Source organism: Oenanthe melanoleuca, chromosome 6, assembly GCF_029582105.1.
Source record: "Oenanthe melanoleuca isolate GR-GAL-2019-014 chromosome 6, OMel1.0, whole genome shotgun sequence".
Lineage (NCBI taxonomy): Eukaryota > Metazoa > Chordata > Aves > Passeriformes > Muscicapidae > Oenanthe > Oenanthe melanoleuca.
In genome coordinates, this window is record NC_079340.1 from 8,893,915 (window position 1) to 8,917,964 (window position 24,050).

The window sequence follows — 24,050 nt, forward strand, 5'->3', positions numbered from 1 at the left end:
GCCGCGCTCCCGCCCGCGGAGGGGCTCCCGGGGAGGAAAGCAGGCCCGGCTGGTTCCTCCCGGCCAGCTTTCCTCGCCGGGGAGCGCCGCCAGCCTCCCGCCCACGGCACGTGCTGATGGACGGGCGGGGGCGGGCGCGCTCCCGCCTGCCCGCGGCCCCCGCGGCGCGCGCGCCCGGCTGCAGTGATTGGAATCCGGCTCGTTCCCGCCCCGCCCCGCAGGGACGCGCCGGGAGCGCCTGCCGGGACACGGAGCCTGCGCCGAGCCCGCGCCGCGCCGTCCCGTCCCCGCCCTCCCCCGCCCGACACGCACCCGCCTTCGCCCCCGTCTCAGCGGAGCCGTCGGGGCCCGGGAACGGCCCGCGGAGCGCGGCGGGGAGCGGGCCCCCTCCCCCTTGGCCTGCCGTCCCCGCGCGGAGGATGAGGAGCCCCCAGCGCCGGTGAGTGCGGGCCGCGCCGCGGAGGCCCGGCCGGCGGGGAGAGCCGGGGCGCCCCGGGCAGCGCCGCGCCCGCTCCGCTCCGCTCGGCTCCCTCCGCGGCCGGGGCGGCGCGGGGCGCTCCCTCCGCGGCGGGGCCCCTCGCCGCCGTCGGGCGGCCCGGCCTGGGCGGTGCCCGGCGGGGTCTGCGCCGGCCCCGGGCAGCGCCGTCGAAGGCGGGCTCCGCTGCGGTGGCGGCGGCCCTCCCGGCCCGGCCTGGCCGCCCGGGGCCCGGGGAGAGCCCCCGGGTGGCCGCCCTGCCCCGCCGCGGCGCTGGGGGCGCTGCCCGCCGGCCGGGCCGGGCCGGGTGGGCGCCGCGGGGGCTGCGCGGGCCCGCGGCTCCCTGCGTGGGCAGCGCCGGCGCGGCGCTCGCTGGCCGTGCGCTCCCTCCTCCTGCCTTCCCTTCCCTTCCCTTCCCTTCCCTTCCCTTCCCTTCCCTTCCCTTCCCGGTGTTGTAATCCCGGGCCCGGTGCCGAGCGGCCCCAGCCCGAGCGAGCGGCAGCGCCCGTCGTCGTGGGAAGGGTGCGAGGAATAAGGTGCTTCCCCGTCCTTTCGTGCGAGCCTTGAACAAAGCTGGACGCCGGCTTTCCAGATGGGTTTTTGCCATTCAGCGACGTCAAACAGAAAAACTCAGAAGAAATAATAACCGCAAATAATCGCCTGTACCTTAGTAGTGAACGATTGTGCTGTTGAAGATTATGTACGCGGTTTTCATAACTGGTTGCAAAATCTATTGAACAGGGTTCAAAAGCACAAATAGCTTTTTACCACCTTTCAATCAACCACACTCCGATGTTGTTTTGGTAAAATTAAGAGTGAATTCAGCAGCAGGGAATGGTAGTAAGCTGTGGTATTTCCTTTCAGCAGTTGCCTGTTACTTTAGTGTCAAGTTGTATGGCGATTTTTCCCAGTGTAAATTGATTGCCCTCCGAATTTACATATTTTGTTCTCTGCTTAGAGGTAATTACCTTTCAGTTCTTTAGTCAAGTTAGCACACTAGGGATTGTTCAGGCCTGTTACCTGCAGGGATAGAGAAGCTGCTTTCGTAGATAGGGAAGACACTCTGAATTGAAAGATTTGTTTGGTTTATAGTAGAACCTAGTCCTGGGATAAAAAAAGTTAAGAGCAATTTATAGTCAGGTAATTTGTCCAGTCTACAGCTAGAAATACTCAGTGTTGTGGCATTTGTAGCAGTCTGGATAAAACTCTAGCTGACAATGTATTTGTCTTTCGATCTTGTACTTTTGTTCTTTTGTAGCTTTATCTTAGGTTATGCACCACATTTACTTTGGGGGGTGTATGTGGTATTTTATATGTATTTGTATAGACAGGTACAACCTGGTAGGCTTTGAGATCTGGTTTGGAATTTTATGGAGGGTCTTTTCATGCACCTGCAAGATTCAGCTGCCGGACTTTAGTATGTCCTGCTGGCTGATTTCTTCCAAAGAGTATATGTGGCTGGATCTGAATTATTTTCTTCCCTTAATTGCAAAGTAATTTAGTTTTGAAAGGGACCTCTGGATGTTATCTGTTTGAGCCTTTGTTCAAGATAGAGCAGAAAGTTCTGGGTAAACTGCAAGCCTGAAATAGCATGTTACTTGGAATTCACTGATTAAAGACATGTTTACTAAAACCCTATGTAGCTAGAGCATAGACTTTCTAAAAGCCAGTGTGTGGGACCCCAAATCCTAGTGTTTTGAACACTGCTCTGCAAGATCCTCACAGTGAAAACTGTTACGGAAATTAAAAATACTGAATATGGTGGAATGATATGTGAGCTTTTTGTGGATAGCAGGTCTGACATACAGAGCTGCAGTAGCTTCTTTGGCAGATTGCTGGAAAACAGAGATGAATAGAGAGACCAATCAGTAAGTGGCAGAGAAACTGTTACAAATGTTTGTTTGTCCTTGCTTATTTCAAGCATCTGTTAAGGGTTTGTCATTTGGATACCTGGGAAATCATCAGGTATTTCTTGGTGGACGTGTTTTCAGTGCGTGGGATTTCTTCATTTATCTTACTGTCATACGTAAATAAATGACAGAAGGAACTCAGTAATTTAAAAGTATATCTCATCAGAGTCATATGTGGGCACAGATGGAGTATTTGAAGCCTTGTTTCCTTTTGCTAGTGTTCCCAAAATGTGGGACTTGGAGGCAAGCACAGAGTGTGCCTGACAAGCAGTTTTTCCTTTCACTGCTGCTTTAGTGGTTTCACTTTTTCCTTTCTTGGACAAGATCTGCAGAACCCTCTGCAGTTGTCCCATACAGTCGTACTGGTGGTCCCCCAGTCGCAGTGTCTCTTCTGTGCCTTCCAGGATGGTTAGTGCTTTAAGGGGAAATGTGATCTCTTTCTGCCTCGTTTTCTTGCCATCCCTTAAAAGTTGCTGTGAAAGCTGTTGAGGAGGATTCACTGCTCTCCTGCAGCAATCTTTAAAAAAATCTTTAAAATCTTTAAAACTGACAATGAATGTAAAACTTGACCTGGCATATTGTGTCCTTTAAAATAACATGTTAACTACACTAGGTGATCCATGCAACTGGGTGAGCGGTTGAAACAGTCACCTCATTTTTCTTCTTTTGTACAGAAAATGTAATTTTAGCAATCTTGGTGCTCTTATTGAGAAGATCTGTGGAATAGCTATCTTGTGAGGGATTCAGTCCAAAAACATCTGCATTAGTACATTGTATTTGGGGTGTGTAAATCCCAAGAGGTTGAGCTGGCCCACCACTGACCAGGAAATCAGGGGACAAGCTGCCAGCTTGCCAGGATGGACATGGTTGAGAATGTCTTCCCAGAACTTTGCTGGATATATTTACAGTGCATTTTAGGTGTGTTTCATATCCATTTGCCTCCAAAGTCAAACAAAGCAGTTATGCCTCTAGTCTGCAATATATATTTTGAAATTAATTGTAGCAGGTTGGACACAAAAACATTTTAGGTTGATGTATATTTGATATATTGAGAAGACCAAGAATTTCATTCATCTTGTGTCAGTGTGAAACCCTTGCATGGGTTTCTGGTTTTGACCCCATTGTTTCAGCTGTACACAAATGGTGTGAGAAATACAGTCCTTCTGTTTCAGATTTATAATCCAGAGAGGTTTCTCTTGCCATTTTTCTGAAGGGTGTCTTGTAGTTGCCATCCCATTTCATTTGAATTCGGTGCGTTACAGTTAGGGTTAGTGCTGTTTAATGATGGTCTGGTTAGCAAAATTCAAAACAAGCGTTAGGGTAGGAAAATAAACTCTGCTAATGATTGTGATAATATTCATGGGCTGTATAAGCAGGAAGAAAGGAAAAGCCACAGCAAAGCCTCATTGAAGGGCAGGTGTGTCACCAGCTCTGAGTTTCTGCAGTGACACCTGCAGTTACAGTGAAAGTGATTGCCCTGATGGGACTGTCCCTGCCATCACTGCCCTGTCACCGGTGACTCTTCATGGTAGGGGAAAGTGCTCTGAGTATCATGAAGGTGTGAACCTAGAATGTTTTAAAATATTTTGATTAGACAAAAATCTGTGTAGTAATAATTCATAGTATGTGTACCTGCAACAGGCAGCTAAATACTCTCATGCTCATTTTTTCTTCAAAACAGGATGCCCAAAAATACAGAAGAAAATGTGATGCATTTTAATGTACTTCAAGTGCCATGAGTTGCTTTGCATAAAAAGGGGAAAAAATCAGTATTATTAACTCAGCTCTGCAGTATTGTAGCTTAATTTGCATAATATATTATAATAGCAGCAAAGCTTTTTACAAAAATTTGATATCACATAAATTTTTGCAGTGTGGTTTCAGTCAACTTTATTAGTTTAAAATGTGGAAGCACCCAGCAATTCTTTGTGTCTGTATTCCCTCAGTTCACCATCTTAAGGAGAAAACTGTCAGTCTTGCCGTGCTTTGGTTGATAAACACAAGCAGATGTAGCAGGAATAAGTTAGAGAAATATCAAAGTCTCACAAGATACATACCAGGAAATAGATCTGGTTTGTGGAAGCGATTTCCTTTTCACTGCTGCAGCTGTTGAAATGATTTAAATTTGCTTCTCTTTTCTTGTTTTTTTGTTTTTCTTTTTTAAAAAATCCCACCTAGAGCTATTTGTAGGCCTTCATACTTCCTCTGTGAGAGCCTGAACCCAAATTTGGCTGGAAGTCGGTGGACAGCACAAATGTTTCTGGAGGACTGAAGTCATCAGAGATTTCATGTATGCAGAGAATCAATACTCAGTACAATTAATGAGATTTGTGCAAATGAGCACATTGTGTGCTCAGAGTCAGATCATCAGGAATATGGAAGTGATGAATAAGCTCAGGTAAAATTTTCTAAATTCATCATTATTTTTCCTATTCTGTGTTCAGTTGGAAGTTCACAGTGCAGTGGTCAGGCAGAGGAACTGTTCCATGTGTTTTTGCAGGGGTATGGAGGGCTTGAAAGGGAAGCATAAATAGAAGGGTTGACAGGAATTCTTCAGCAGGAATAATGAGTACTGTAAATAGGAAACATGTATCATCTACTTGTCCCTTTATGTTTGGGAATGAAAGAACTTGGGGAGTAGTATGAGAACAAGGGGGATTTATTGGAAGAAAACTGAACCTCAGTGACTGGAAATGTAAGTGAGGAGACCACTAAGCTGGGTAAAATGTGCTCTTCCTGGCTGCATGTCCCTCTTTGTGGAAGAGAAGATCATCTTTAACAGAATGCCTTGGAGAAGATTTTAGAAACCCTCCTGTTTCCCTCTCAGTGTTGTGCAAGGAGCAGGCATTGCTGTAGTCAGGTTTGGACAGCTGAGGGTTAATTACAACACAGGATTGGCACAGGGATGAGCTGCCAGCTAATGAGGTGCAGCCCTTCTTCTGTGGGGGTTTTGTTTTAAAGTATTGATGTATTTTTATAATTTTATTTTCCATATTTATTAGTCATAATAATTTTACCTTTTTTTTTTTAATGAAAAAATTCTATAGAAAGTTTCCCGTAGAATATTCTGTTGTGTATGGCATTCATTAGGATTGAAGATTGTGCCCTTCCCCACCCAGGCAAATTACTATTCTGAGCCTAAAATTAAATGGAAAATTGGATAGGTTTTATGGCCAATCTGTCACATTTGAATCAGTGGTTGGACTGAAGTTTAAGACAGACAATAGTCTATGCCCTATTCCTCTACTTGACTTAGAGGAAGGAAAATTTCTCTAAACATTGCTATCTTGATATGTATTTTTTAATATTTTGCTTTTCTTGAATTAATAAATTCTTTACTGAATTGATTGACAACCACTCATACTGGTTTGCACCAATCTTTATATATTTTGTGAAGTTCTTTTAGTACATGGTGAGTTAAATTTTTTTTACACTTATAACTATAATTAATTATAACTCTAAAAAGAATCAAAACCTGGAGTGTTGTTTTATTTAGAAGTTTATGGCAGAAAGCTCTGGCAAAGTTTAGAAATATTCCCATATAGCTGATATTCTTCAGTTTCCTTCTCTTAAAATTTCATGGAAGGAATGCAGTTAGAGGCTTGCCAGTTTGGGTTAGAACCAGGAACTGCAAAATCAAACCCGACCCAGACAGGACAGTTTTTATTCAAACCCAAGCCTCTGTTGAACTGTCTGTTTTTGTTATGCCCCTGGCCCTGTTTCACTCCCCCACCTCTCTTTAAATTCACAAGTTTTTAAATGTAGAGATGTTTCTAATTTAGAAAATTATTTTGGTGTAATGAACTAAAACAGAGGAGAGTGGACTAAGCTGAGGGAGGTCAAAAACCAGATGGAAATAGAAAATGTGAAAACATGGAGTAAAGAAAAAAAAAATCCTCCTTGAAATAATGGAATCTAAATGCTGAAATTATACATCTGCTCAGCAGCTGTGCATTCCTTAGCCAGAGGTTCCGTTGCAGAAATGGCATTACTCAAGATTTTCTCAAAGCTGCAAATGCTGTTGTATAATATTTACATCTCTGTAATACTGTCAGTAATAGTCTTAGGAGCCTGGAGAATAGAGGTGGAGGGAAGAGCTGATGTAAGAATTTCCTTCTTTGTCCTTAAGCCACTACCCTGTAGTGGGCATAGTTGTTTGCTGCAGTGAAATTCTGTGATTTTCTTTCTTGGTTATTCTTTATAAATATATTTTGATTTCTGCTGACTTAATTTCAGAGGAGAAATTGGTTACAGGAAAAGTAACCAACTAAAATTATATGAAAGGAGGGTGCACTACTGAGAAAAGAATGTTACAAATGCCTCAAGTGTTTTGCTCCCATCAGTGGCCAGCAGTATTGTACCAGAGGCACACATAAGATGGTCTAGCAGACAGCTGTGGAATTACACCACTCTGTGGAAGCTTCTTCCTACATCCCAATAACCAGGAGCTAACTGAATCTGTAAGGCTCCACTTCAGTATCTATTCATAGTACATGAAGGAATTGTAGTTATAAAAGGTCTCTCTAAGCTACTAAGCAGGTTATAAAAATGTGTAATTGTACATTTTCTTTTGTGTTCTTTTTTGTCTTTGTACTTTTTCACAGTATCGATGTTCATCAGAGTTACCTGTTAGCAGTAAGATTTACATATGGTAGAGCTGGTCTTTGAGAAAGCATTGGTTTGATTGTAAAGGGTGATTGAGTTAATGAAAGACTCTAAGATGTTTTGTTTTGTTTTTTGCTTTGTACAAAGGAGCTCTCATTTCAAAGAAGTTTTACCAAAATTTAAAAGTTTGAGGTTATGTAAGAGAAAGGTCAGCGTTTTCAGCAATTTCAAATCTTGATTTCAAACTGTTTCTGCTTTTGGAAGAAGTAATTGTTTACTGCAGGATATTTTTTTACTGTGTGTTCTTGGACCAACTGAAGGTAGAATAAATCTCCTTTGGGCTACTTTCATTGAGAAGAGAAGCTGTGGGTGGGGTGTAAATACAGATCCCAGGGTGTCCTGAGCATTTGAAAGAGCAGAAGTGGGGCTTTGGGTCCAGGTAACAGGGAGTGTGGGCAGAGGAGCAGTGGTGTGGGGAAAAGGCTTGCTGGGTTTGAGCCCTGGAGGGGAGCCCAGAGCTCTCTTCTAGCCTGGGACAAGAGTGACAGAACTCTTAATCTCCTTGCTCTCTATATAACTGCAAAGCACCTCTTCCCATATCTATCCACACATTATTATTCCACTGTCACTGTTGATTTTTCTCTCTAGCATCTGTAACTTTATCATAGTGTGAAATGAGGTTTCATGCTATTAAAGTGCAGCCAGTATAAAGTTTCTAAAACTTAACCTAATTTGATTATTTTATTTGGATTTCACTATTTTCCATATGTTGTGGAAAAGATTGGGCACAAACAGGAGAAATTGGAGGTCTGTGTGCTGTTGCACCTTGTTTTGATCAGAGGTGGGGTGGGACAGCTGACATGGCTGGAGTGCTGCAAGGGCTGGTTATGGGTTCTCCAGGAAGGACAGGCTGAAATGGTGAAGGATGCATGGTGTTGTGAGAGTGCTGCAGTTCTTCCTTTTGGGTGAAAGAGGAGTCAGTTGAGAGGTCTGGGCCAGGCCTACCAGCAGATCAGCGTGGATGATGTTGGTAGGGTGCCTGCAGGAGGTATCTCAGTGAATGGGTGGGGAGTAGTGGATAGTAACTGCAATTCCTTAGGGTAGTGTCAGTGTGGCTTGTAATATCCTCATCAACAAAGTGATGGAAGTACAGACAGGACAAATGCACAGTGAGGTAGACTGAAAACTGGATAAGCTGCCAGGTTCAAGGAGTTCTGATCAGCAACACAAATTCCAGCTGGAGACCAGTCACTAGCAGTGTGACCCAGGGGTTGAGCTGGATTTCCAGTACAGTGCAACCAAGTGAACACTCACGGATGATGAGACAGAACACACCCTCAGAAGTTTGCAGGCAGTACAGAGCTGGGAGGAGTGTTTGGGGGCCAGGTGGTTGTGCAGCCCCTCACAGGGACCTGGATGGACTGGAGAAGTGAGCAGAGAGGAACCTCATGGAGCTCCACCAAGGGAAGTGCAAAGCCCTGCACCTGGGGAGGTGCCTCCTGAGCTGTCCCAGGATGAGTGTTGTGGGCAGGCTCGGGGAGGTGATGATGCCATTCAGCTCAGCACTGGTGAGACACATCTGAAAGGCCTTGGCTGGACTCCCAGGAAGAAGTGAGCAGGTACCCCTATGGCAGAGAGGTGGTAACAGCCTCACTGGAAGCAAGCAATGAGGGCTGTTTTATTCTGTGTGTTTGAAAATAATGTGGAAGGGGGAGTGGATGGTGAGGTGCTGAAATTTGTAGCTGATACAGGTACTGTAAACCAGCTTGAGCAGTATTGAATGCCTGGATGATAAAATACTGGATGAGGTACAGTAAGTGCAATGTAATTTAATTCAAACAGAGGCAAGAAGAGTAACAGGCTCTAAATGAGGTATTAACACTTGGAGAGATCTTTGTCTTGAAGCTCCTACTTTAGATTGAACCTATCTGCGTACGGCATTGAATTTTTTTCCCTCTCTTCTCATTTTTGTATTGCCACTGTCAGTTTTTTACTTGTGGCCAAGTAAAAGGTTGGATTTGTTTGTTTATTTGACTGAAAACTAACTGCTTAAAACCCCCTAGGTTTTCAGTATTTCCAGCTCACTGTGGTACCTTGCAAGGAGTAAGAGAGAGGAGGGCCAGCACTTCCCTTCTTACAATCAGTACTGGCTTTTGAAGCCTCATTCTCTACAGTAAGTATTTTAAAAATGTGATTATACAGCTGTACAAACTCCTTATATATGGACATGTGGGTTACATCCTTTTGGTAACACAATTTCAACAGTCCCATTAAAAAGAGATGGTAAATTTTTTTTGTCCTGGTCTGATTTTTCCTTCTTACAGCAGGACAAATAGGATGCAGTACTAAATAGCCTTAGGCCTCTTCAGTTAAGGAAAGAAACAGTGGAGAGAGAGATGGTGATGGTTATCAAACCTTAAATGAAATTAAGAAACTGATGAATAGTGTTTCACCACAATTTTTTTTTCTCCACAGTGTAAGGGAATGGCAGGTTTACGAGGATGGTAAAATGGCGTGGTTTTTCCTTCCTCACAGCAAATATTTCAGTTGAAAAGTTGCTGCCAGAAGACATGGCTGGGGATGAAAGTGCTGTGAAGATTTGCAATCACACAGATTTGTTGACGGATATGTGCACTGATGGCAGTAGCGCAGTCACTTGTGCCTGGCTGTAGGTCAGGAACTGCCTGGGTTTCTGGATGAAGCCAGGGAGGAGGACTCTGTTCTCCCTTAGTTCCCAACTGGTCTGATAGCAGGCAGTGTCCCAGGCAGAGTGCTGGGCTAGACATCTGCCACAGAGCAGGCAGCGAATTCGGAGCCTTTTATCACACCCACACGCAGCCAGGCACGTCAGCTCCTCTGCTCTTGCACTTAGTAGTGTCTGTAACGCCTACAGCTTTTTTTTATGTGCACTGGCACCCATCTGCCTTCGTTGACACGTTTGTTAGGTTTGCTTTAACGAAACTGCCATCAAACGTGAAGTAGCATGTTTTTTTGTATCTGCCTTATCTTGAACATTTTCTGTTCAGGTAGTTTATTTTGCTTAGTGTGGAGAGATTGATCCTATAATTTCCTAAGGACTGGAGCAGTGTAGCCAGGTAGACTTCCATTGATGTTTGCTGGATGAATAATTAACTGCCAGATGGAGAGGGCAGTTCTGTGCTGCAGATAAGCAGTCTAAGCAGCCAGGTACACTCGAAGGGCCAGTTCTACTCCTTGTTCACGCCACCCTGGTGCCTCCTTCCTTCTTCCTTTGCAGCAGCACTGGCTGGCCCTGCTCTGATGCTGAAGGAATCTAAACTGGTTGGGAGCCCATTACTCTTTTTTGCCTTCTTTTTAGTTTTTTTTTTTTTCAGTAGGTTTCACTTCTTGCCAGTCCAGCCGTGGTTGTGGGGGCAGACCAAGTGTTACTGTTAGCTTAGAGAACAAAAGTGCCCCTTCCAGGCCCAGTTTAGTTGTACTGTAATGTGCTTATGGGTAAGTCTGCTGTTTAGGAATGTTACGCAGTTTGGAGTGACTTTTTTTTTTTGTTGTTTTTTTAATTCACTTGAATGTTGGTGATCCTGTGTAACTTCGTAGTATATATTAATTATATATTATTAATATATTATATTCTCACTCCGCAAAGCAAAAATGGGTTGGTCAGAATATTTACTTTCCCATCCCCATGTTACTCTTTGCTCTTTTGCAGTTGAATCCTTTATTTTGTAGTTCTGTTAAATTTTTCTGTCTCTGATGTAGTCTGTAAAGGTACAGAAGGTACAGTTTGGCAAACTCCTAAAACTTCAAAGACAAGCTTCATGTATCAGCAGGCTTGAAGATGTCTAGTCAGATTAAGGAGTGGATGTCACACTGTTTCTGTTTCAAAGGTCTTGGGCTGTGTCAGTGTCCCAGAGGTGAAGGATGTTACAATCAGAAGTGTTCAGTAAACTTGTTCTACCTGGTCAGAGGGAGGTCAGTATGCACTTTACTGTCCAGCCAGCAAGATGTTGTTTGGCACCAGAGAATGTGGGAGGGAACGGAGAGACAACTGTGGTTAGAGGAATGTGTGTGAGTGGGGAAATGGATCTATTGCTAAGGGACAGGGTGAGTGAAATCATACAGGATATATAGTGATCTGGAGCAATTGCACTAGGAAAGATATAGACCAAATTAGAACAAATTTGTAGAAAACCAGGCCTTCCTATGTCTGTTGCTGATAATACAATTTGTTTGACAGGTGATGACTTCTTTTTTTTTTTTTCTGAATGAAGAGGAAAATTTGAGAGGAAAGAATCACTTGAGTTTTAAGAACTAGAAATACCGTAGTTGTGTGTTTGGTATCACTGCCAGGGCAGAGTAGATCAATTCAGCCCAGCTTTTTCTTCTGTTCTTCTCATTAAACCAGGCTTTATTAGAACAGAGAAAAAGGGCTATCAAATCTTTATATAGCAGGTTCAGATATAACAACAGGTGTGCTATTCCCAAATCCAAGGATTTTTACAGAGTTGGTCAGAAGGAGCATGAAGTGACATAGCATCTGGAAAGTGAAATGCTGGTGCTCTTCTAATATACTTATATACTAATCTGGCTCATGGCTATGACTGGGGAAATATATTTGAGAATTAAATACAGTCTCTAAAATATATTTTTTCAAAGAACTGCTGTAGTTGAAGCAGAAGATTATCTTTTTGACAATGAACATAATGGAATTAAATGCCATTGTAACAGTGCAGTTGGTATGAGAGAATAATCTAAAAATACAGTGTTGAAATGTCTGACAAGCTCATAGGAGTACTGATGCAGCCACATGTTTATATATTAGTATGTCTGCAGTCTACACTTTCCCACCTACAGAAACCATTACATGGTAATAAAAAACAGATTCTGCTTAAACTGCTTGTTGCAAATTCACTTTTTTTTTGAAAATGCTGGATTTGACAAATGTTATTTTTCTACACTGAGTTTTCAGCAGGAAGTAGTATCATCCAGAATTTGTGCTTTTGGGAAGTGGACTAAGACGTATTTTAGTCTCATGCAAAGAAATTTGCCAATACTGTTGAGTTTTTAATTTTAATTTAGAATGCACATTTCTAAAAGTATACTTTAAAAATAACTTTATTTAAACCATTAATTTGGATACATCTTTCAGAAGAGTCTCTTTTCCTGGAAGCAGTGACCAGCACAGCTTCCTTTGGCTGGGCACACAGCATTCAGTTACAGCTCCGTGGGACTGCTTGTCCATGGTGTGTTAGAGATCAGTGAATAAAGTGGCACTTGCTAGAGCAGCTAGTAGTGTTCACAGTCATATTTCTCATAGGAAAGCAAGTGTATTCAAAAGGACATTTTATTTAGAATGCCATCTGTCAGTCTCTGTGTTACTCGTGCACCCAAGAGATGTACAAAAAGAAGTTAAAGGACATTTTCCACTTCCAAACTGCTTTCTAACAGTACTTTCTGTAATCTTTGTGTCTCCTCTTCACCACTGTTTCACCATGTCTGTATATTTCTGTGATACGTGGTCTGTAAAATATTAAAACTGTTATAAGCAGGTATATTTCCTGACACTGCTTTTCATTTGTTAAAATTAATCTGCAATGGCAGTGGGAGTTTGCATTTTTGGTTGGTTTTGTTTTGGTTTTTCTCTTTGGTTCCCTCTCCCTCCCACAGTGACTATTTGTAATCTTTGCCGGCATGAAACTTGTGCTGAAGTACTTGAAGGTATTTGTGAATGTCCTTGTAAAACATCACAGTGGTGTTTTCTTTCTGCTCTTTTGGAAGACAGAATCCTTGGTAAAATATGTATACATCTTGCTATTTTTAGCACAGTGGGTTTAACCCCTGTTGAAACCTTTATGATTACTTTGTACTTCTAGCACTGGCTTAATTTTCTTTATATGTAGCTGTTGTGTGAAATATCCCAGTAATAGGTCTTGAGACCAAAACACAACCTGTGGGAGTGACGGGAAAGTTTATGTTAAAAAAGACACAACAAAGTAAAACTACAGGGAGGATGCTAAGGGTGGAACTGTTATATTGGCCTTCTGAAAGAGAATCAACACTAATAACTTCTTGCAGGGCATTTAATAGCTGTCAGGTAATCATGTTATGGTGTTTTGAGCTTCAGTTCTAATGGGTAAACATACTTGCTCTTCCACTGCTAACCAACAATTTGAATAAATTTTATTCCAGTGAGTAAGCATTATTAAATATATTTTAAAGGAAAAATAGCTGTTTATTTGCTATATGTATGGCATTTTCTGTTACCTTAGGTTAATAGAGAAATTCTGGTTAAAATAGAAAATACTTCTAATTTTGTTTATCTGATAGAAGTTACAAATTGGAAATAAAATTCTCTAGATAAAAGATGGAAGAGGTTCCTTTGGGGAAAAATTTTAAAGTCTGAGTTTTACATAATCTGAGAGACAAAATGCTATCATGTATGATACACAGAAGCAAAATGACTGTATTTTGCCTTCTGTAAAAAGAGGTCTTGCATATTTAAGCCTGTTTGTAGTAAAAAAAAAAATTATTAAAGTGTTCATATTCTGTAACAAAGGCACCTGAGTAGGGTTTTTGTTCTCATACGTAACAAACAAAAAATAATCAATTCCATGCTTACTTTGCTTAGAATTACAGGGGTAGCCAGTTGTTAGTGCTTCTGATCCTTGACCTGCAATAATGTTTATTGATAGTGGGGATTTTTGATAGGTGTATTAGTATATTGATAAGAGTGATTACATTCATCATTCCCTACTCTAGGGTTTTGGGTTTTTTCAGATTTAAAGCCTTTTGGAAGCTCTCGTCATAGTGGTATTAGGCATTCCTCACTAGATTCTAGGGTTTACTGTGAAGACAGTGCTTTAGGTCTCAGCATTTTGAATTCTTTCCTATTTTGTAGTTGTGAACCAATACAGGGAAACCATGTGAGTGAAGGAATCCTGTGTAAAAGTCTTTGAGCTCTGAATTTCTGGTTTTGCCTTGAGATCCAGGCTGAAAACTTTGTAACAGCAAAGAGTTTCTGGCAGCCTGGTGAGATACTTTTTTACGTGAACAGAGAGATTCTTCTGCCTATCCAGTGTACACTGACCAAAGGTCTCTTCTCAGTAGAATTGCAGAATTACCATCCTTAGCAGTGTTCTGCAGTGTCAGATCTAGTTCAGCCAAGGACAGTACAAAGCACCTCCTCTGGGAGTCATACCAGGGAGAGTCAGTGTGAGCTCCTGGTTCCACACTGATGGCCCAAAGACTTGCACCCTCTGGAGATAGGTGGAGGGCTTTTTTCTCAGTTCCTGACAAAACATTTGGCAGTGTGCTTCATGAGTAAAATTACTATTGCTAGAAAAATGTTTTTCAGGTTATTCTCTTTCTCACATGTGCTGTCACTGGAATGATCATTTTTTCCAAGTCCCTGCTATCTGGTAGCATAATGGTATCATACTAATTTCAGTATGTTCAGAATGGTAAAATTCTTGTCTGTTTTGTTTACAGCAGAATACTTAATTCCAAATTACAGCAGCCTTTTTTCATGGTACAAAACTACTTGCTTTTGGAGAGAATAGATGGAGACAGTTTATCTGTAAGATCATCTCACACTTCTGAACGGTAACTTACTAATTTCTGTGCTTATACATAATTGACCTGAAATTTCAGACATTGTCCTATCGTTGTATCCTAAATAAACCATGTGCCTATAGTTTTGAAAATTAAGGGAAATCATAACAAAATTGAATTCACTTAATTTCTCGAATGAAAGGGACAATTCACATATTTCCAGAAATCTGTCTCGTTGGATCTACATGAATGCATTGGTTTTGAGATGCGAGGCCTTTGCAGTGGACGAGCTGTTCTTACAAGTTCCTTGCTTCTGGGTGGGACGGGTTCGTGTCACAGGGTAGCGCAGTTGGGTGAGTTTTGACTCGGGGCAGAGGTGGCCCGAAGGAGGGAGACCCGCGCGGCAGGGCAGCGGTGCCGGAGCCGTGCACTGCTTTCCGAGGGCACGCCGGGCCCCGAGCAAAGGCTTTTTCTGCCTATTTCAGGAGAGGCTGGCGCAGCCCGGTTCCCGGGGAGGCCGGGATGCCATTTTGAGGTTCGCTGTGTGCGAGCGCGGCGGTGCGGGAGGAGGGGCGGCGCGGCTCGGGTTACGCGCTCCGCATTCCAGCGCCGCCGCCGCGCCCGCGCCGGGAGGGGCCCGTGCCCGCCGCCCCTCACGGGGATCCCCCGCCCGCCCCTCGCTCACGGGGGGCCCCGACCCCTCACGGGGATCCCCCGCCCGCCCGCCCCTCACTCACGGGGAACCCCCTCACTCGCGGGCCCCTCACTCACGGGGATCCCCCGCCCGCCCCTCACTCGCGGGCCCCTCACTCACGGGGATCCCCCGCCCGCCCCTCACTCACGGGGATCCCCCGCCCGCCCCTCGCTCACGGGGAACCCCGGCCCCTCACGGGCCCCGCGCCCGCCGCCCCTCACGGGGAGCCCCTGGCCATCCCTCACTCACTCTCAGTGCGGCAGCGTTTCGGGCCTTTGCCTTTGCTCCCAGTACGCACAAGAACTTATTAGGAAAGAACTTGGTTTTGAACTATTTTTAGAGATCAGACATCCTTGTGGCGCTGTTTAATTTTGCTTAGCTGTAACAGTGGTTATAAAGACTTTGTGGAAGCAGACTATTGGGTGCTTCAAATATTTCCTTGAGAGCTATAAAGTTAATTATCTGATGTGTTTATTGCCTTCTCATTTTTCAAGTTGTTACCTGTATTTACAGTATTATGTAAATTCTAGGTAAATATTTGAATTCTTTCGTGGAGGTGTAGATTTTTGTATTTTGCTTGTTTTCCCTTCTCTTCCCATGGATACAAAATAGCAGTTTGAAGTAATGTGTTTTAAAGATCGTGTTATTTCCATTTTATGTTTGCACTGCAGCAATACTCAGTTGTTCCTTGGCAGAACAATGGTTGGGAACTTAGTGCACACTTCTTAAAGCTTTCACCATTAAACAAAAACAACCCGCAGGAAAATATCATTAAAGCTTTTTATAATTGAACTGAATTTGTATTTAAAGTTTCAAGTTGACTTCGGAACAGAATGTTTTGTGAAGTATTTATTGTAGTTGTTACAGCAACATCAGCTGGTACCTACTGTTCCTGCAGGGTCATTAGAATGTCTTGTGTACTTTGGGGCCACATAAATCTTTTCAGGTAAAAGAAACTAAGGAGGACATCTCAATTTGAAACTGAGCGTGTTGTGTTGTGCTGTTGTGTTCTTCCCCCCAATTTTAATCCAGGTTGTAAATCATTCTGCCAATCAGGAGTCCGTAACTGTTGAATTTTTTTTGTCCTTAGCCTTCAGTGTATTATCACAAATATGAGATAAATAACGACTTTAGATTCAGTTCAAGAGCTAAGTACAGCTTTGTCCGTGGGAAGGCTCAGCAAGGGCATGAGATACCACATTCATCAGAGCTTAAATGATGAATACTGTGTATCAAATGCTGTGAAATGTACAAAGCAAATCAGCTGCAAAAATATCTTCTCTGGCAACTGGTTAGAGTGGTATTATTTGTAAAATAACTTGAAGCTGTTAGATCATGGGATTTTTCTTCATGGCATGTAATCTCTTTGTAGCTAAAGAAGTAAAATGATCCTGGGTTGTGGTTTGCAGTGCAGTTCTCTTGTCAAAGGAATTCCTTTTATTCCACTCCCTCCTCCCACAAATAAAAGCCATCACACGCTGTATTGAAGAGTCTGCTGCAGTTGTTTTAGTTAAAATGAAGCACTTGAGGAGAGTATCTTGAAAATTCTTTTTGAGAGTTGCTGCTGCTGCATCCCTCAGCTCCCCAAAACTGAAGGGATCCAACTGATTCTGTTTCACTGCAGGGAGTCTTTTGTGTCTCTGCCAGCAGAAGTGTCCCTGGTACAGGCTGGAGAATTTTTCTTCACCTCAGCCTGAACACGTGAAATCTAGTCCTGTCTGGTTAAAATTGATACATAGACTTGCTGCTAAGATTGAGTTTTCCCTAAGATCAATAAAATCTGATGATAATAGCAAAAATGAAACATTGACATTGAATCTCATTTTCTTATTAACACTGTATATAGTAAAAATAAATTACTTCATCACTTCATGTACTCTTTCACCCAAAAATTCTTCTCAGTGTTTTCTCAATTTGCTGTTCCTCATGCTGTAAATTGAAATGTGTGTGTTGTTGGTTTAAAAAAGTTGATTCGCACAAAGCAGTATGCACTGGATGCAGCTGCTGTTGTGAATATATAAAAGTAATTGATGTAAAAAACCACCACACATTTTTGTTTCTGTTCCAGTCTGTACCTCTGTAATGGGTTTCAGTGCAGTTCAAATAGTTTCATAATTTTGTTACTGAGATCAGTGTGTATATTGACTAGAAATGAGAATAGAACTAGGTATTTCTGCCAGTTCGGGAACTGCCAATGGTCTGTGATGGTAAAGGCCTGTGCTGAGATCCAGGGCAAATTAATAAATGCACAGCTCTGGGTAAAAGTTTATCACCAACACCCAATTTTCTTGCTTTGCTGAAAAAGAGCACAGCTGCTGGAGTCACTGTAAGTTAACTACGTATCTGAGTTATGCTGCTTCCGCCCACACATGCTTACCTTGCAGAATGTTTGCATAGATCTTCATAAAAACACTTCCCTTAATCTGCCGTGGCAAGCAGCAAAGTTATTTTGGCAGTAAATGAACACGGTGTTGGAGCTGAGGGCCTAAGGAATGGAGGATATGCTCTGTGTCTGCTGTTGGGTTTGCTGTGAAGCTGTTATTTGTTCACTTGTCTGATAAGGCAGTGAGATAATGGGTGTGTCTGTGCCTTTCATTTTTATGACATTCCATGTAGCAGGTTAAGTCATTGTCCTGATCTCAGAAATCCAACTTATCAAAAAACCTAGACAAACAAAAAGACTGCAACCAACAACATGAAACCCATCCTATCAGTTATTTGAAGAACTTCATGCTTAGGTTACACAGAGTACTGGCTCTGGTCTGCAGCTGGGAGGACATCGTGGGATCAAGCTGAAGCCTTTTGGGTTTGACTTGGTGTTCTGCTGGACTGGAAGAGAAATCACAGCCAGCAGGCTGCAGGCTTGGTCTTAAAGATCTGGGTTCCCCAGTACAAGAGGGAGACTGATGCAATGGTGTGGCCTGCAGGAGAGGGGCTGCCACGCACCAGGTGTGTTTGCTCAGCCTGCAGAAGGCTGAGGAAGGATGTTTGTTGTCTTCAGAGAAGGTGGAGCTAGTTTTCCCAGGAGTGCATGTTGAAAGGATGGTAAATTAGTAGTTGCAAGTTACAGCAAGGTAATTTCTTACTGGATTAAAAAAAAATAATTAGAATGGTGAGGTCTTGGGACACGTTGCTGTGAGAGGCTACAGAACTGCCTTTCTTGGACATGCTCAGGATATTCCTTGTCAAAGTCCTGAGCAGCTTAACTGAACATTGAATTTGGCTCTTTATAGGGCATGAGTCTAGACTGAGCAACTTCTGGAAGTCTCTTCCAGCCTGTGAGAATTGATGGTTCTGTGTGACAGCAGCCAGGGTCTGTGGGGCTGACAGTTCATATGAAGAGGTCATGTTGTTTTTCTTCACAGCTCTTGCAGATTGTACTGCTCCTGATTTCTAACCCAGCCTAAAAGGGTCAAAGTTAGTGAATGGAAGGTTGGGGTGAAAATTGCTTGACTCTGTGTAACACCAGCTATGTTGGTTTATCTGGATTCAGTGGTTAAATTTTCATTTGTATTGTGTACCAGGGTGAAAATGAAAACTGGAACTTCAGTGTGCATTCATCCTTCTGTGTCACAGGAGGGAAGAACTCATCTAACAGATGTGGCACTGAGTGTTGGCCCTTTTTTTAGGGTCAGATTTGTGGGTTTTTTCTAGTAGACCTTTCTTTAGAAGGAGGCTTAACGATTTCTTTTTTTTATTCACTTCTAAAATTAGTTACTTGTAGCTAAGGTTTGTTTATTTCAGGTGGCCTGCATTCTAGCTTTCTGAAGATCTAGGTTGAGGAATGAAAAACTATGTAGACTGTTTTTTCTGTCTATCTCTCATTTGTGGTAGTCTTCTATTCCCTGATTTAAATCTGACTTTATACAGAGAGCTGAGCCAATAGAGTTGCCAAATAGTTTGGTGCTACAGGCTATCTGAAAATCTCAATCTGAATATTTTGTCAGTGGGAGCTATTGCGTGGATGCCTGGCATTTTATTTTTTTAAATTTTTTTTAGTCTGGCAACTTGATTGTCTGAATAGATTTGGGCTCCTATTTTATTTTAAATCTTAGCATTTGTATTAGCAGAAATAACTGCACATAGTCTTGTGCTACAGCAGTTACTACCTATATTTCTTTAAATTATGGGTGCTTGTGACCTGGGAAAGATAACATAAAGAGTAACTCTTAATGTTCTTCCTGTGAGTCCCCTGATTTTCTTCAAGTGTTAAAATTCTATTGTCGGGCTTAGAATAAGGGAGTTTATTTCAAAGTGAACTGTGGGTAGTTTTCTTCCTTCTTTTTGTGAGGCAGGGTATGAAATGGCTCTAGGTAGAACTGTTGCCTAGTCCCTGTTGCCTAGTCAACTGTTGTCCCCTAGTAGGGAACTATTTTTGTATAGATATAATTGAAAACTGGCAGTAACTTTTTTTCAGCATAAATTTATGCATGGCAAGTTTTCAAACTCAAGAGAGGACAATGGTATCATTTCTGTTATAATATGTAATAAACTGTGACTGGTTTTGTATCAGTGTTCTGGCCATCTGCAAGTCTTGTACAAGCAAATAATTATGTTATTTTTCAATTGGATTTTTCTTGGCAATGTTATCAAATGTGAATGTTACCACTTAACTCCACAGAATCCTTTTTGTGTTAATTTTTTTCAAACAAATTGTTAAATAAACCATGCTGGAACTTGGTAAAGGATGAGAAGCCTTAAGGCAAATTACTAAACTAGACAAAATTCCCTAAATAGTAAAGGCAAAAAATCTTTTTCCCTGGTTCTCTGTAATTTTTTCAGGTATTAATTGTGTACTGGCATTAATATCTCTTAGCCTGTCTTCTTTTTTGCTACTTCCTTCAGTTTTGATTGCTTGAAAATGAGTTTCTGTACTGCAGATACATAAATGTATGTGATAGCTCCAAAGGAGTAGCAGCAACTTGCAAGTTGTGTTTACTTTTAAGATGGTGATTGTAAGTTAAGCCCAAACGCAGAGCATTCATGGAATCACAGAATGGTTTGCATTGGAAGGGATCTCCAAATCATCTTGTCCAAATACCTGCAGTGAGCAAGGACCTCTCCAAGTAGATGAGGCTGCTCAGAGCCTGACCTGCTCCATCCTGACCTTGAATGTTTCCAGAAATGAGGCATCCACCACCTCTCTGGGACACCTGTGCCAGTGTTTCACCAGCCTCACAGTAAACAAATCCTCCTTGTATCTACTCTGAGCCTACCACACAGTTTAAAACCATTACCCCTTGCCCAGTCACAAAGGCCCTGCAAAAACATTTATCCCCATGTTCCTTTATTTGTTTACCTTGTGTATTGGCAGCAGTTCTGCAAATATTACTTCTCTTCTAAGGCCTATTTTTCCGCCTCTAAACATTGTTAGAAGGTGGAAATACAAGCATTTAGTGTCTTTCTTGGCTTTTATTTAAAACTGCACATTTCATGTTTTCCTTTTTGTTACTGTTTTTAATTAGGATTTATTGCAACATCAATGAGAAATAGAACGTATCTGTGAATGGGAAAGCTTTCTCAGATATGGCTATAATTTCATCAAAGACTCAAGAAATTATCAAGGGAATGCAGCTGTGTTTTTTTTAATAGGTATTTTGTTGTTGTTGTGTGGTCTCTTGCAGTAACTCAGGCTTTTAAAAAGCAGTCCATTTTCTTGGAATTTTGAGCTTTCTTCCGTGTCTTTTTCTTTGATTTTGTGTATGTCAGTAGGTTTGATCAATTTAGATATCTTTATTGTCAGAAAACAGCAGTGATCTTGCAGAGAGTCAGCTAAAGAAAAGATGAAAATTGTTCCTCCACTGATACATTCTTTGCAACAGCTGTGTTGGAAAAATTTCTCATGTAAAAAGAGGTTTTTTTTATATTTTATTTGATTCTAGTAGCATCTGAGGAAGCCTTTTTAAGGAGGATAAAATAAAGTAAGAAAAATGTAATAAAGATAAGACTAGATTATAAGGAACTTCCTATTATAATTGTGCACTATTTTACAGTACTGCAGTAGCAGAAACCTAGAGCTTCCTAGGTTCTCCATAAACTATTTTAGTTTCACTTGCTGACAGTGGCTTGGAAGGCTTTCTATCTGTTTTTCACTGGTAGTTGTGTATCCTGCTGCTGTATGATTGGTGTTTGACACAATTATTTCTCCTAAAAACATAACATGAGAACAGTCTAAACTTGCAGCTCATCAAAATACACCGAACTTTAGATACACAATTATAGCCTATGCTGTGAAAACTTCTAATATTTGCAGTTGACAAAAGAGTTTAAAAGCTGTAAAATCTAAGATTATTCTTTTAATTTGGAAAATATTTTAAAATAATATATATAAATAATAATATACTGACAAATCTGTAAAAAATGTACTTTCACTGTGCAGTAATGGAGAAGTTGTTTGTCATCATTTTCTCGTGTGGAGTCAGTGTGTCTGAAGCAGCACAGTGAGGCTGAGGAGCTTTGGGGTGAGTTCTTCCCTTGCTGTTTGGGTAGGAAAAAAGCTGTTCTCTTTCCATGTCTTTTCCTTGCCTGTTTCATTATTCTAAACCATCTCCCTCCTCTTCCTCCCAGTCAAAGTATAAAAACTATAAAATATTCGTAGCTATTTAATTTTTGCAAGACACCTTCCTCTATACTATTCTTTGTTGTGACCTTTGAAACTGATGGAGGGTAAATTGTTGTTCTTCCTGCTCTTCTTGATACACCTTTGAAAGTCTCATCTGTCAACTCGAACAGAAGAGTACTGCTTCATCCAGCTCATGTTGTCATGGATTTGCTGCAACATTCTGGATCTTTAAAAGCATCTTGATCATGCAGTTTTCAAATTATCAGATGGCTTTTTTTTTTTTTTTTTTTTCCCCATGTCCTCCCCCTCCCAGTGGCAGGTACAGGATTCTGGGGCTGCTTTTCAGTTTGTCAGTTCTGGGCTCGGGTTACAAGTAGTGTGATAAGAATTACATTTCCAAACTGCTGCTATTTTACAGTATCTAAGAATGTTCCTCTTAAGATATCTTATAAATATTTCACATCTTTTAACAAAGAGGAACTGAACAGCTTCCAGCTTATTTAACAGAAGAAAACACCCCGTACAAGAAGCCCCTCACCTCTGGCAAACCTGTTTGCTGGACTCTGTGCATAGAACTGATACTGTCATTGTACAAATTGCAAAACATTAGGGTCTGTTGACAAAGAGATAAACCTTTTCCCTGAGGGAGCTTGTAGACAAGGAAAGCCTGAAAGTTCTTAATTCATCAGGAGAATTCTTGAACACTTGAATGTTTAAGCGTTTTGAGCAGCATTTTGAAGAATTGTGTGTTGTGTGGTTGCCTCTTCTCCCTCCCTAGTTATCTCAGGAAACACAAAATAACCCAAGGCCATTGGATGCCTTTGCAAGCCTTGGCAGGAGTTGATAGTATCCAGTTGGGACACTATTAGCAGTTTTTGGGTTGGGTCATGCATATCTCTGTTGCCTGACATCATTGTTTCCTCCCTATTTCCCCACTCCCTTTTCTGGTTTTAGGAAAGGCCAAGACCCATATAGTCTCATATCTACACAAGGTTTTGGCAGTTTGACAGTTAAAACTCACTTAATCAGGTCACTGAATTATCATACAATACTCTGGTTTATTAGAGACAGGCATCCTGTATTTTAAAGAACTTCAGAATTTCTATGTCTCACCTGATTACCAGACATACATGCTCAAGCAAAATACATTACAGCATCTTATGCTCACCCTTTCCTGTGTTTCCTGCAACTCTGAACTTTTCTTTTTGTTCTTACCCCAGATATTCTCCTTTCTAAATAAGGAGGAGTTAGGTTATGGAGATGCTTACATTACACTAGTGGCAGGCATCTGCTCTAGTGACTGCCAGAGTCTGATTGCATGCTGCTTTGATTAAGATTTAGTTACACTGCTTAGATCTTTCAAGTTCTGTTTTCGAGCTGTAAGCTTATTTTTGAGTTGTTGTGTGGTTCTGTTTAAATATACTTAAATATTTGTTCTATTTTAGTTCTGAGAGTATACTAATGGTAAAAGGAATGTGTGAGAGTACTGCTTCTATTCAGCAGAACTTCTTTCTAAACATGCATTTATTTCTGCTTACTTAAGTAACTTTTATTGTTTTATCTTGTGACTCTTTTAGAGACAGTAGAACCAAGTCAGACTTTCCAAACTTCCTTGTGTGCTGGAAAGCTGTTTCCTGGCTTGCACTCATATATACTTGAATAAATCACCTGAAGTGAATGCAGGGACATACCTGGGGTACATGCTTCATTTTACAGAATCTTCCACTGTTACAGCAATCCCAAGAAAGTAACCTATTGCTGGCTCTGGACTGAGTTGGTAGGGCTGATAGTAAGGAAAACTCTGTGTTTCTGTGGAAGCTCTGTCTCAATTTTAGTCATTTTCAAAGTTGCTTATAATAAGGTGGAAGGTAGTTTCACAATTTCAAAGACTCTGTGTTTTTTAAGAAAGGGACTACATAAATAAGTTTTTAAATGTTCTTTTACATTTTTTAAAAATAGGAATACTGAACTTATTCCTCCTTGGGTTTGGAAGGCATGTAGTCTTACACATATTGAATCCACAGCCTGTACATTTTTCCTGCAGTTGTTTGTTCCAACAATTGCATTTTGGATTTGAGCAAGCAAAAGTTGTCATGATAGTATCTATCTATCTATCTATCTATCTATCTATCTATCTATCTGTCTATCTGTCTACCTATCTATCTATCTATCTTCTTTTTGCAGTCTTGCTTAATTATATGTTATATATATAGTAGTTTTAATTTATGCATTTTGCTGTAAAGAAAAAACAGAGACAAAATGTAAATCCATCCT

At 41.6% G+C, this 24,050-nt stretch overlaps 1 protein-coding gene across 2 annotated transcripts in view; it reads left to right on the forward strand.

Annotated features, from left to right (window-relative positions):
* The first annotated feature begins 278 nt into the window (after positions 1–278).
* The window catches only part of BMPR1A (bone morphogenetic protein receptor type 1A), a 77,538-nt gene continuing 53,766 nt past the window's right edge, over positions 279–24,050 (forward strand). The window contains exon 1 of one of the 2 annotated variants that reach the window (XM_056494622.1): positions 279–439. The gene's annotated coding sequence lies outside the window, so the exon portion shown is untranslated. Of the gene's footprint in view, positions 440–4,766; positions 4,784–24,050 lie in introns of those variants that run through there. The other variant, XM_056494623.1, reaches the window with a different exon arrangement.